The sequence below is a fragment of the Pezoporus occidentalis genome, unplaced genomic scaffold, assembly GCF_034315485.1.
Source record: "Pezoporus occidentalis ecotype Australia unplaced genomic scaffold, CSIRO_AGI_Poc_V1 ctg119, whole genome shotgun sequence".
In the NCBI taxonomy this organism is placed as follows: domain Eukaryota; kingdom Metazoa; phylum Chordata; class Aves; order Psittaciformes; family Psittacidae; genus Pezoporus; species Pezoporus occidentalis.
In genome coordinates, this window is record NW_026912983.1 from 1,023,851 (window position 1) to 1,036,200 (window position 12,350).

A 12,350-nucleotide genomic window follows, 5' to 3' on the forward strand; every position below is an offset into this window, starting at 1 on the left:
CTGGTTTTATAATTAGATATGACTACTCATGCTTTGTACCTATTAGCCATTCCCCTCCCACAGGGAAACAAAAATAAAGTCCAGAATGTTCAAGATCCCGGAGCTGTGTTATTTCTTTATTTTAAAACACTATGCAATTTAAATGCTAAGATGGATCTGTTCTGGCAAAGCCTCCTCCTCCCTCCTGACCAAGGCAAGCCCAGTGCTGTTACCTGACTTTGCCTGCTCACTACCTGTTTGCCCCTACCCAAGGCAAGAAACCAGTCCATTCACTGCTCTTGATGAGGCACTGAGGTCTCAGTTGGCAGAAACTGGTCTATGGCATTTGGATATCCAAAGGCAAGCTGTTCTGCCCACCCATCCTCAAGCCCAACCAGCTTTACTTGCTGTTTCTTAAGCACATTTGTTAATATGAGTGTTTGCAGAGCAAATAAAAGAAGGAATTTGAAGAGAACCAACGCAATGAACAACACCACAGTTGTTATCCTGTGCTGTGGATAACCCTAACCAAGTTACTCCACATTTACTCCTCTGACTGTGCTGTAGGCCACCTCTATCAAAAGCTAAGACGTATTTCTTTTTTTAAACAAAGCCTCAGCCTAAACCCCCTTGATTTTTCAGGCTGTCTAACATATGCTGGATGGCAGATCATGTCAGAAGAAGCCTGTAGCCCATCTGTTGCCAGCTAGCTGAGTCTTTACATTCTGCCAACTTAGCTTCAGCTGACAGTATGCTACATTAGGTATTTTTCTTTTGTATGGAGAGTAGTAGGGCTGTCCAGCTCATGATGACTCTCAAACTAACTTAATACATGAGTAAGAACCAGCCCGTTAATAAAGATTTGCAAGGCAATATATCATCAGTTGAAATAAGATTGCCCATTGATGAATACATGATGCAATACAAATTTATTTGCCCAAATACTGGATTTTGATTACGAATATAACTATGTACAGAGCTTGAACGTAATATAAAAGTATCTGAAGAGGGCTTGTAAGTCAGTGGCCAGCTCACATGCGAATATATTCATGCATACTCTAAAACACTATCTGCAAAATAAATTATTACCTTTAAACTGAAGAATAATCTGGGTTCATGAAGTGTTGCTGAAAAGACAGTTTAAAGAGCAAAATCTGCTCTGCAGTCCACTTGGGCTGTGTCATGCATTGCAGCAGGGGAAAGCACGCTACCATCGACTCATTAAGAAGGAGTCTTCAGTGATACCATCACAACTCCTTTAAATGAGTCTGAATCTGAAGAATTAGGAAGGAGAGACATTCTTAAATGAAGAAGTGCTAGGTCCAGGTAAACCTTATTTATTGCACAACCACACTACCAGCTCAGATGAACTAATCAGCTGAATCAGTCATGATGAAACCGAGAAATTTCCAAGGAAGGAAAAAGCACTGATTGCATTTCACCTTCTAAGCAAAACTCCTCCGACTCAGTTGTGACTAAGGCACTGATTCAGTAAAGCCAAGAATTAGCCTGTATTTTAAGATCAGTTGCATGATTTTGTTTAGTTAGATGACTAAGTGGTTTGAACGGGCAGTTTCGTAGTTGAGGATACAGATATTATGGGTACTCCACCTGTGGTGGAGATACCAAAATGCAGTTCTGATCCGTATCACACTGATGCTCCATTGGCATTTACTCTAAAAGTATGGCAAATACAACATTCTCTCATGTACCGTTTGTTTCACAAAGCTAAATCTAATTTAAACAGCCCAGTGTGAGACCTGCTATGCACCAGTGCTGTTTGCTGTTAAACAACAGCTATCCTGTTTGCCAAAGGTAACTGTATTTCACAGGTTGACAGAGATACTCGCTTTATATGAAATGCCACATGCCATTATTGCAGAGAAACCCAGAGAACCAACTTCAGCACCTTCATTTTTCCCACTTATCTCCCTCCTACTCTCTGACCTGCTTCTCAAGCACAAAAAAATCCCAACAAAAAAAAAAAACCCACCATTGATTTGTAGTTTATTGGTAAGCAACAAAACTGGAACAAATGGCTCCTGGCAGAACATGTTTTCCGTTACAGCTGAAAACCTATTGGACTGATGTCCTTGAAATGCACAGTGTGACTAATGCCCAGCTTGCAAGGACCCAGGAGAACACATTTATTGCACTTGTCAGAATGGAGCTGAGCAGCCAGAAATTAAAAGATAAGGTGATAGGTAAAAATGAATGCCTTTGCTTGCTACTTAAAGGAAGCCAGTGCATACCATAAACGCAGAGAGAAGCAAGACGTGCTCAGTTCAGTCACAGCAGATCTGGACCTGATCATTACAGCTCAGGATCATAAGAGATTCTGGATATATGTGGAATATGCACCGTTCCTTCTAGATATTAGATTTTGGTTTCCCCTTGTTCAAAAGGGGAAGCATGGGGAAAGGGTCTAGAACTCAGTCTAGAATTAGGTTGAGAAAATGGCCCAGTCTTTAAATAAAGAGGCTAGAACTGGTCGAGGGCTTATTTTCATCTCAGTACAATTAATGGCTGCATACTAGTTTGCTCCCAGATTATGACTGCTTTTAGTGGGAAGAGAGAACTCAGAACCTAGCTTTATCTCCTCCACTGAGCATTTGGTTTATCACAGCTGCCCTGAAACCACTTCTGAAAGGAAACCAATTGCCATAGAGACTACACAGTAATTAAACTCATGAGAGAGCTGCATGCACAGCCAAGCAAAATATTAGATGAATGCAACAACAGGGCAGTTTCTCAGGAGCAGTATTACAGTCCCACTCCAGATCCTCCTCCCCTTCCCACTCAAGAAAGCAATAGGAGAATCCCCAAGTATTTGGGGAATTTGGAGTATTTTTTGCTTCTGATACGGCTTTATCTGTCTAAGCCAAGCAGGAAGAATGAACTATAATGACACTAATAATGCAAGGCGAAGATAAAAAGTTAATCCTACACAATGAGGTCTACTTGTAAGGCAACAGGCAGAATTGGCATCTTTTGGGTCATTCAAAAGAAAACTCCACAGCAAAACGCTACGGCAACGCGAGAGCTTGAAGAGAAAACATACATAGATGACCTGTTACATCTTTTCTAGCCTTGCTGTCCTTAATATACACAGTTGCAATCCTTTGAATGCAAGGAGGCATAAAATTCATGTGTTTTTAGATTCAGTGGATGAAGATTTTTGTTTTTAATGCTTTGGAACCTGACTGCATATATTAAGAGGAGAAGGAATTAGAGGCCTGGTTTTCCCCACACTTGAAAATTTCCAGAACTGCTTTGATCATGTGTGAGAATTGATTTAGGGGATGCAAATGAAGGCCTTGGCAATCTGGAGAAGAAAATCTTCTCCCTTGACATTTCTGAGTGTTCAGAGAATTCTGAACAAGCTATTGAAGTACGGCTTCATCGGAGAGACAATAAGAAAAGAGAAATAAGCAAAGTAGTGCATAAAAACAACTAGGTATCTCAGAAGAAAACTAGCAGCATTAGGAATCTACCTTGTTTAATCACTCCCCCCCCCCCCTTTTTAGACTTACCTTCTATTGCAAAATACGCATCTAGAAACAGGAAAGCAAAGAAGGAAAGATGCAAGGTTTGCCTTACAAAGAGCCTGAATATTCTGCAGCATCATTATAATATTTTACAACTCATTAGCACCTTCCATCCGAGGATCTCCAAGAATGTCACAAGCTTTAATGAATGCACCCTCACAATAGTTCTGTAAAGGAGATAGGCAGGTGTCTCGATACTGTGATGACAGGTACACGACAATTGAATAAGGCAGAATTTCTAGGCTTTTCATTTGCATGTTTAGGAAAGCAGGGCACAAAAGGTTGGAAAAATCAAGTACTGCAATACCTTGAAATACCTTGAATTAAAAAATACTGTAATGCTTTGAAATGCCATCAAGAGACAGGCTTTCAAGTGCTTAGTTAACAAGTAATACTTGACTTAAGGACCTCAGTAAAAGCTAGGCTTTATTAATGCAAGTGTTTGCATCTAATACCACAATGGCTTCTTTTAAGATGTGTTTTATAAATAGAAGTGGAGTGTGAATGAACCTGGACCTGTTCCTTAAAAAATTATTTCCTTATTTGAAGGAGTACTGAGGTCTCCTTGAAACCACTGAGCCTCTGAAAAGCATTTAATACATTACTTGGAAAGCATGGTAAGAGACCACTAAAGACAAAGAGGGGGAGAGTACAGAAAGTGAAACAGCATCAGGTGTTCCTTCTCTAATCTCAATAAAATGGGAATTACAGTCAGGTGCTCTGCATGGGCCTTTCTACAATGTGTGTCCACAAAACCCAAAACCAAGACCTCCAGTGGTTCTACCTTGTTTCTTCATGCTTTGTACTAACTTTCTCAAGAGCCAGCATAGTGGGCCATGCTCACACATTAAGAATTGCTTTAACTCCCTAATCAATACAGAAAAGTGAACTAGTGATTTATGCTGGGGATGAGAAAGGGGAGAAAAAGAAAGGTGAAGAATTATAGATTATTCTTTCCACTTCTGTCACAGACGTTCCTTTGGGTCAGTGACGAGCCCCTACCCTACCTATTTCCCTGTCCAACAGCATAAGACCGTAACATACCATGTATAAAAGAATGGATAAACCAACTCAAATATCCAGTGAACATCTGGTCATACAATGAGGTTTTCCTCTTCTCTCTGCCTGCCTTCCTACAAGGGAGAAGAGAAGAATCACATGCATGAGTATTCCCCTCCCTAAGAGCCATATGGGAATGTAAAGGCATTCTCTGAATTCATTACCCTGCCCCACAATATGATTCCCTCTTTGTATGGGCAAGAAAATGGATGTTAATTTATTCCTTATTGCTAATTTGAAAAGGAGCACACACACAACAGTTCCATTGCAGAGACTTCTACCAAGGGTGTAGTTTAAGTCCAATTATGTGCTATTAGTACATTTGCTCTTTGTTCCTGTGGCATATTAATTACATGTCTGGTATTCTGGTAATTAACACAATTATAGTCTTTATTTTCCCCTTTCGTTAGACAAATTCTTACATTTTATTCAGATAAGTCATTTTCCTGAGGTAAAAGGAGCCAAATTTTTACATATTAATAAAACCAAGCAATGGGGTTTTAAGTAAGCTTCGACAGAGAAATTCCAGCAGTGCTCTTCAGCAATAAAAAAAGCAGATGCTCTCCTGTTGGACTGCAGCGTATCTCAGAGACTTCCAACAGGAAACCAAATTACAAGGCTCCAGTTGTGTATCCAGCATTACAATCACTGGCTGAAGCAGCAGGGCCATAAGGACTATACTAGTACTGCCGCACACAGCTCTTCCAGCAATGTCATTGCTGCTGTTCAGAGGCTCACTGTTAACAAGATCTTTCCTCTCCTGCTGACATCTGTGAGACTCAATGGCATTTAACCCAAATAAGTTACAAAGGGTCAAGCAAGATGGCTTGCAATTGCACAGATCATCCTCAAACGAACACTTGCCAGTATTCAGCAGCAAGACAGAACAAAACAAGTACAGTAAGGTGGATGGATCTGACTAAAATTAAGCAGGTATAGATGTACTGCACAATACAATTTTGAATGGTTGACTAGTAGATTAAAATTACCTAATGGCTCTCTGAAGACTGGGTTTTTCTTACATCATTATTCTTTCCCATAGAGTCCAAAAACCACAATGACCCCCCAAAAAGATCCTGGAGCCCAATTGCACTGTCCCTGTTGAGAGAGCCCAGAGCTCTTGCCCTAAGTATTTGCAAAGGTAAGATGTTGAGTCAGGACAAGGCTGCTGTGTTCCCTTCCTGATGACACCACTGACATTCTACTCACAGACAAGTCCCTTAATCTCTCTATGCCTCATTTATCCTCTCAATTAAATGCAACTTGCCTGTTCCACAAGGATGTAGTAAGATTTCATTAACTGTTTCTAAAGTACTTTAAGATCCTGGGATGAAAGCCTCTCTAGAAATGCAGAGTATTAGTTTCAATTAAAAGGCAGCGTTTATAAATTCCCTGTTGTTAAATGATCATCTGTATCATAACCAGGCAGGCCCAAATTTCCAAACAAATCTTAAGAAGCAGAAAGTCTGATACGATTTGAAATCCACTATGCAGTAAGAAATATTCAGAACCAAGAGTATTATGCAAGAGCACAAACACATTATCATGATCCCTATTTGACTTGCAGTTAATATCCTATTTTGTCTGTATTTTCTAGAGAACGCATTTTAAGTGAAGATTGTAAACTCTTCACACTGCAGCCTAGAAGGAAGCTATTGTGGTGAACTTCTTGGCATTTATGGCCTCATTATTAAACTGTATTATAAACATTATAAAGATGCAGCAAAGTTGCTATTGTCATAGAATCATAGAATAGTTAGAGTTGGAAAGGACCTTGAGATCATCCAGTTCCAACCCCCCTGCCATGGGCAGGGACACCTTACGCTAAACCATATCACCCAAGGACTCGTCCAACCTGGTCTTGAACACCACCAGGGATGGAGCATTCACAACCTCCCTGGGCAACCCATTCCAGTGCCTCACCACCCTCACAGGAAAGAATTTCCTCCTTAGATCCAATCTAAACTTCCCCTGTTTCAGTTTGAACCCATCATGCCTTGTCCTGTCACTACAGTCCCTAATGAAGAGTCCCTCCCCAGCATCCCTATAGGCCCCCTTCAGATACTGGAAGGCTGCTATGAGGTCTCCACGCAGCCTTCTCTTCTCCAGGCTGAACAGCCCCAACTTTCTCAGCCTGTCTTCATAAGGGAGGTGCTCCATCCCCGATCATCCTCGTGGCCTCCTCTGGACTTGTTCCAACAGTTCCATGTCCTTTTTATGTTGAGGACACCAGAACTGCACACAATGCTCCAGGTGAGGTCTCACAAGAGCAGAGTAGAGGGGCAGGATCACCTCCTTCGACCTGCTGGTCATGCTCCTTTTGATGCAGCCCAGGATACGGTTGCTTTCTGGGCTGCAAGCGCACACTGAAGCCGGCTCATGTTCATTTTCTTATCAAACAACACCCCCAAGTCCTTCTCCACAGGGCTACTCTGAATCTCTTCTCTGCCCAACCTGAAGCTGTGCCTGAAGCTTGTCTTTCCTGCCTATTTTTTTTCCTGGAAGTGTGCAACACTTGTCAGAGCAATCACTCATCTGCATGGAATGTTTAGCCTTCAGACTTGTGCTAGAGTACCTTGAGAACCTATGTAGGATATGAAGAACTCTGAACAGTGGAATGCCAGAAAAGCAGATCATTCAATATCTGATTCCTTCTTCAGTACTACTCCTTTCAGTCCTTGTAACCAGTCTAGGAAGCTGAAGTCTTTTCCTTTGAGTGCTAATAGCAGACCGAATCTAATCATGCCTAAGTCAGGCAGACACGACACCACCAGTACTGGTGTTCCCACTGTCAAAACTCATTCTACTGACATTCTCATGAAGGACACTGGAAGAAAGGTCAGCACAGAAGATACATTATGAAAGACACGGGAGAGAAGCCTGTTTGGGTTAATTGTAGGCTGTTCATAGGTTAATGAAATAGAACTATCCTCCAGCAACTGAGAGACTCGGAGCCAAATGGCTCAAAAGACAGAGGGTCAGAACTCATATTCTTCACCCGCGTTCCCCAATATACTCTAGGCCTCAGCCTTTTTAAAACAAGGCACTTTTAAACATTTGCCCACCTCTCTCTTTCAACAACAGCCTTAAATAAATGTCACCATGTTCATTAACTGTCTATACAGAAGGCTTTTAGAGTAAAGGCTCTTTATTGCCAATGCAATTCTATTAACCAGATTGACACTATTATCCTGCTGTGCAATGCATGCCATACAGTAGGTCTGTAAAAAGCATCACGTTCTGCCTCTCTGAGGTTGGCTTGCTGAGTCAGAGTTCCAGGCAGAGGGACTGATATAAAGGCATAAGGATCTAGGTTCAATTTCCCAACCCATTGGAAACAGTTCTAAATTCTTTCTTGTTTATCCTTCTCTAATGTACAACTATGAGACTACCAGTGTTGTGGTTTAACCCCAGTTAATTCATAGGTTGCTCAGCTTGTATATGCTTTAACTATTGAAGTCCTTCTGGTTGTGATTAGACTCTGAAAACAACTTCTCTCCCATAATTGTGCAGTGTGCTCAATGGATGCTCAGTGAGAGTGAACAATAGGTGCCAATGCTGCAGCCAGAGTCCATGGAACAAGTCTCCCTGTCTGCACAGCCTGTTAAATTAGTTGGTATCAGTGAATTGATTTCCAGGATCTGGACCAGGGATTATAAGTTTCTCTTATCCCCTTGGATCTGGAGGGTATAATTGGAATTTTCATCATGCAATATTAGATTTCATATCATTACATCCAAGTGCCTCCTACTCCTGAGAAAGCACTGTGCTGCTTGGTGCTGTAAGTGGGCCCAACTGTGCAGTCTCTGAAGCTAATGTGAACACTACTATTTATATGTGGAAAAATGGGATCAATTTTACTAAACAGTTCCTCCAAGACAGAGTTCTAGTTGCCTTGTTTTCCACATCACAACGGGTTTTTTAAAGACAACAAAAATAAGCTAAAAATCCATGCCCTTGTTTGTCTTGCAATTGACTTCAAGCAAACTACTGTTCTTCCTCTATGTGTAATATTCGATATGAACCCCACTCCTGGCCTACTCAAATTCATCACATCTGGCAACAGTCTGCAGCTTTGCTAGGTATTTCCCACATATCCTCAAAGCATTTCACATGTGGATGTGTCAAAAGCTTCACAAGCCTCTGCAATGCACGGTCAATACCTTCACTGCCTGCTGAAGAGAATGGTGAAGTTCCTGTGCATCAGTCACAGAAAGGGTCTGAGACTAAATTTAGAGTCCCAGGTTCTGAGGCCGTGTTTTAGCTACAGAAACCATGTGTAGTGCTTTAAAAAGCCCTTTTCAAAATTACCTGGTCCAGGAGGAAACCTCCCTTTTACATTTCGGTTGTGGATTTGGGGTCGGTTGGTTTGGTTTATCCTTTCTCTAGAATTCCAGTGCTCCTAGCTTCTTCCCAGCACTGCCTTGGCTATTGAAGTTAGTCTCACCAGACAAGAGTGCAGTGAAAGCCTTTGTCATGTCAAGTATTTATTCCTATTGTGAGAGACAGTGCTTGTGACCCTCCTTTGCGGCAAGCCCCTGCCCTCCTGCCCTTCACTCTAACTGCGGATCTGCTAATCACGTTTTGACTACCCACCCATCTCATCACTGCAAGCCACAGAGCCGGCCCTGTTTCCAGTGAAGAGCAGCATAACACACAAATAGGACGCTTGTGTTCTCCTCCGTATGGAAGGGATCAGAGGATTAAGAGGAACAGTCAGCCCTGATTAATGCTGCTGAGCGAGAGCTCCTTGCCAACAGCAGGGGCCGGTTGCCTCCCCGTGGGGAGCTCCAAGGCAGACAGTCTCCCTACAAGGACACGTCTGTCTTGTGCTTTTAAAGCTAGATGCTGCCTTCCATTGCTACTCTGCAATAGAAAGGAGGTTAAATGCTGAGAGCAGGCTGTCCTGGGGTGGGATAGTTGTGTTAAGGAAGTGGAATTCTGTTCTGGGGACAAGCTGAAGATAAAGAGAAGTTTGTTTCTATCACTGACCTGCCACCAGTAGGAAAACAGCAGAATCCTATTCAAAGGCTTTTGTACAGGCTGAATAGGTGTTATTACGAACATAGAAACCTTAAAAGGGGGCTAGTGAAGAGCTGTATTGTCTTAAAGCAGGACACAAATACACACTCAGAGCTCAGGCTCACCTACTCAGCAGAACCAACCTCACCTCAGTTTGTACTGAGCACAAAGGATGTCCCCCTCACGCCCAACCAACCCAGTATATGTAAGTGAATCTGAGTGATTTAGAATAATTACCCCATCCCAAAACGTACTGCTTCAATGTATTTATTAGATTGTTAACTCCATCTTTTCCTCTACTTGGTGAAGGAAGATAAAGCATTTCTTTTTCTAGAGGTTATGTGCCCACTTCTTCCATGAGATCAACTTCTGTTGGACCCAACATGATCTCAAGGACCATCCTAGCACCTCGCCATTCAGCAGCCTTGAATTTCCACTCCACCTGTACCTTTAACATCTCAGCTTTTCCCTTGTTTATAATGAACTTCTGATGTCAGACTTCTTATCTTTCCTCCTTCTGGTCTATCCACTATTCTTCTGTGTCAAAAGTGGACAAGCTGAATAAGTGGAAGGACACAGTGTCTTCTGTAAAGGAAGCAGGGGGGGCTTTAAATCCCATGTTGTGTTAAATGACTTAAGCACAGTGCTTGCACTGCATTCTAACAGCACCCATTTCTCCATGTTTACTGCTGCTTCAACGACACATTGCCCACCGAGTGTAAGTAAAAAGATTATGAGACGAGACAGGCATATCATCCTGTCTGAAGCCCAGCTTACACTGGCAGCTTCGTGCAGCACGAGGAAGAGCCTGTGGGAATGCTGGTGTCTGTGTAATGTTACATTAAAATACAGCCCGTGACAGGTCAAGTATTTATTCACCTGATCTAAAAATGAATCCAAGGGCCCAGTTTTCACCAAGGTGAATAGGAGGTATATGCTGACAGCTAAAATTCCAGAGGATCTGCAGTGACTGAGTCCTCCTCAAACTGAGCAAGATGCACAGGAGCTGGACTTGCTGCCACAGAGTAAACAGGATAAATGGAACAGCGTGACACCTTCTCCATTTGTTAAAGCCGTGATTTATGTACAAGATTATTATATGTCATTCTACAGTCCTAACCCTAGCCCCTGAAGTAACAGCACAGATTAGAGGTTTTGACCATTTTCTGAAGTAATGTCACTGGTAACCAGTGTGACATCTCAGACAGAGAAGATATTTGACCAGTGAAGGGGAAAAAAACCCTAAGTATGTGTAGAATAGCCATTTTCTTCAGTGAAAGGCATACAAAGCCACACATCATACACTAGATATGCAACAAAGAGTTTGGCGTTAGAATGCCTTTATACCCTTTTCCCTCAAGCATCTCAGCTCCCTTTGCTGCCCAGCTCTCATTCTGCCTGACAGCTCCTCAATCACAGTATCTCTGTCAAATGCATAAAATATTATTTAACCTCCAGCACAGAGGAAAATGCATTTATAACCTACTGGGTTTTCCCCTTTAATTTCTCTCTTTCCGCCCTTACTGCTCCCCCTCTCTGTTTAGCAGCTCTAAGCAAGAATGGTGCTAACAACCTTCATAAAGATTTATTCAGGTCCAGACAGGAATCAACTCTGTTCACTCTGTCAAGACAGGAGACTGAAGAAAGAACACACATGGCCTCTTCTTTCTACCCAGGTGGCAGAACACACTATCCATAAGACTGCAACAGCAGTTACAGAACTAATGTAATTCTGGCTGAAGCTCAACTAGTATAAGTCGGTACCCAGTCCTGCAGACTGAACAATGCTGATGATCCCTAAGTCATATCTCATAGTACTTGTGTTTCAGAGGTATTTTTGTGGCTTTTGTGGCAACCTGACACAGTTCCTTCTGACAGAGCTGCATTCAAGGTGGTGACTTTAAGCTACTGCCAGGTCTAGGATCTTATTATGTCGAAAACCTAATTCTCTGTGATCCATCTCACATGGTGCTTTTCCTGACAAATTCTCTATTTAAACCTCTAAGGCCCTGTAGAAGGATAGGAGCTGTAGATCTTTGCACATGTAGCACTGGTACCATGCTAGTCAACTGTTTACTAGAGCAGGTTCCTATCTAAGCTCTGCTGGTTTTGGTGTCTGCAAAACCCTTAGAAACCTGTTCCCGTTTGTTACTGGTATGTAGTTAACCTGAACACTTCTCAGCTACCAGAGTTCTGCCTTCTCCTTTTGTCAGCAGCACTGAAAGTGAAAAGACTGCATCCAATTCCCTGCTCCAATCCTCTGACATTCAGACCTTGCTACATTTAGAGAGAGGAAGAAAAAAAATCAAGTCAAAATGATCATGTAGCTACACTTCAATCCAAATGCCCATTTAGTTTCAGAAGACTGTGACCTGAAGGTCAAGGTCAGGCTAAAACAAAAGGCTCTACTGAACGCCCATATGGTACGAGCAGCTAAGCATGCTACAGAGCCAGCATGCAGCACAGTTCCTTTTAGAGGGAGGCTCTGAAGTCTGGTGCTGGTGGCGAGGCAAGTCAAAAGCTTAAGATTCTGTCTAGTTTAATTATCATCTTCCTCCAGGCTCAAAGAAGCTTATGAGAATACAACAGTGAGGCCGAATCTGCCTCTTCTGCTTCCACCTACAGGAATTCATCCCTTCCTGACCTGCCCCTATCTTCCTCCTCACACACCCCCCAGAGATTCAGCAGCATCTATCCATTAAAGAAATTAAACAACACAATAGAGTACAGACTGTGCTGCGG